The sequence below is a fragment of the Camelina sativa genome, chromosome 4, assembly GCF_000633955.1.
Source record: "Camelina sativa cultivar DH55 chromosome 4, Cs, whole genome shotgun sequence".
NCBI lineage: Eukaryota > Viridiplantae > Streptophyta > Magnoliopsida > Brassicales > Brassicaceae > Camelina > Camelina sativa.
The window spans coordinates 3299452-3302235 of NC_025688.1; the positions used below are offsets into that span (position 1 = coordinate 3299452).

General features: G+C 40.8%; 1 pseudogene; it reads right to left on the minus strand.

Annotated features, from left to right (window-relative positions):
- On the minus strand, positions 19-2385 carry LOC104779679 (annotated as a pseudogene).

Genomic DNA, 2784 nt, shown 5'->3' on the forward strand with positions numbered 1-2784 from the left:
TTTTTTTTTTAATATTAATATAACCTGAATATTACAAAAACTATGACAAAAAGTCATGCAGTATTTTGTGAAACAAGTCACAAAATTTTAAAAGCTACAAAAGCAGTATAGAAATAGGCCAATAATACAAGCAAACCCATAGATAGTAACCAAATCTTCCGCTCCGGTTGGCTTTGTTAAACATGGAAGAGACATCTAGCCACGTCCCCAATGCCTGCGTCCACGGCACCCACGACCACGTGATCTACGTCCCGTTGTCCTCTCCCTCGAGCAATAAAAGACTCTTGTGTCTCTTTAGCTTTAATGGAAGGTTGAACCGGTCTCTCTCGCAGCAATCTTTGTCCGGAAAGAGTCATGTGGTCCATCATTTCAGATTCACTATCAGAATCCTCTGCATCAACTAAATCTCCATCTGAGGGAAGTGAATCCCCATCTGAAAAAGAAGAGCCCAAACGGCTAAACTTATTTTTAGCAAGGACACTTCTTACCTCTCGGTCACTAAAAACATCACTATCTTTTGTGACTGCAACTTCATTAGCTATTTCGGTATTGCAAACAACCTTAGATAAAACTTGAACTTCCATATTTGTATGGCAATCTGCCACTTTGGTGCATAGATCTGAGACTTGTATTGGGACAGCCTCAATGGGTAGGGCTGAATCGTCTTGGACTTTGGAGCCTTCTTGAATGACAACATTCGTGGATTCATGTTGAAGATTGATTGGAGAGACTAGAGCTGGGGCGGTAGATAAACTAACATTGGCAGGAGCATTGACCTCATTAGAGACAACTTTGGTGGCTTTTTGATGTGGCAACTTTTGGTTCATGCAACGGGAAGCTTTATGTCCTAACTGTCCACAATCTCCACACTGAACAGGAACCAAAGCGTATTCAACATCAACCATAGATATGTTTCCCTTTTTATCCACAGCTGCAATCCTAGGAGGGAATGCTTTACTCAACTCCACTTCCACCAAGATCTTAGCCTCACCCATTAGAGAAGGGTCAAGTCATGGTTTGTAAGTAGCCATAGGAGCACCTAAACCTGAAGCAATATGGCTAATTCCTGGAATTGAGTAGAGACTGTTCGGAATCTTTAACCAGTCGAGATATCTGGGATATCAAAAGTATCTGCAGTGGACCAAGGAGCAACAAACATAAGACAATCATCAACATGCCATAAACCTCTTTGAAGAACCCAAGCTCTTGTTGAAGCATCTGGGATGTGGAAGAGAAACTTAGAGTCATCTAATTTGCGGATAAAGATTCTACACTTCCTTCCCCAAATTCTATTGACTACCGCATGAACCAAGCCACCAGAAGGAGGATTACATCTATAGAACTGGCCTAAGACATATTCTTTCTGGTTCTCTAGACCTTGCTTCAAGACATGACTTGGAATTGTTACCTTTGGAGTTCCGTCTTCCATGTAATCCGGTGAAGTAGCTCTATACAGATTCCTTGCTGCAGGATCCATTTTAGCAGCCCAAGGAAACCTAATAGCATCCTCGTGATCCAATTCAGGAGTGTTTGAATCCACAACTGTTTTCTTCACTGCAAGATTAAGACCATTTTAAGTGGTACAGTCCATGCTCCCTTGAGAGGTGAGGAGTGAGGAGAGGATTACAATGGAGGAGCTTTTTTGGGTTGAGTAGCGGGTTTTTGTGTGACAAGGAGAGATGGCAGAACGGAGACGACTTCACCATCGCAATTGACTCCCTCAGACTCATCTTGTACGACAATGTTACTCAGCCGAGAGATTGTTGACATGGTAGTGACAGGAACTGTGGGCTTTAATCTCGGAAAATAATCTGTAATTATGCGAGAAGAAGAACCAGACAAAGCTAGTGACGATCCAACTCTTGATGATTTCGCCAAGGAGGTAAGGGGAAGAACAATCTCCCCTGTAGCAACAACCGGTTGAGATTCATCAACCAAGGAGATCACCGCCGCTTGACGAGGAGGTTTCACCAATGGAGAAGAAGTCTTCTGGGTCCACCGAGGATCTGGAGGATCGACGGCCACTCCTTCTCCTCCATGAACATCCTTGGCTCCGTTGACGTGAGATAAACCCGAGACCGGTTTCATCAAAGGAGGTGCTGGCAGTCGAATTAATGAAGCTTATCTTGCCAATGAAGAGCAGGAGAAGCAGCCGACGACGACTCCGCAGTTGCGGCTTCGCCGGAGAAAGCAAATCTGAAAGCTGAAGTTTTGGTTTCGCCTTATCGAGAGAGAAAAAATCTTGCGCGTGTATTTCACCTACTTCAATCGATCTTGTTTAAACACGAGAATATTCATATTCTCTCACCTGCGTATACTAAGAATTCCTAAGTTATAGTGCCCTTACGTTGAAAAACTTTAGACTAAGGAATTAATATTTATACCTACCGGGATTACCTCTTACTTCTTCTGTAAATCACAGTTTTGAATGATATATAAGGTGTCAAATTTCAAGTTGGGAAATGGGAATCTTCAATTACGACAAAAGAGAAAAACAAAACTTATCTGTAATCAACAAAAGTAAACTCAAGTTATTAGTATTTTATCAAACAAGTCAAGAGTAATAAGTTAAATTTTAAATAAATTAAGTAACTATGGGTTGGATATCATATATATTATAACATCCCAATATATTATCCGTACAAAACAATTTATCTATAAGACCATGTTTATCGGAGGTTCATAGAGGGGTTCATAGATATTTGGTAGGTTAAAATTAAATCAAAAGAAAAGAAAATTAAGAAGAGACTCTCTTATATTACATACTGAAATTGTTCATAAGAG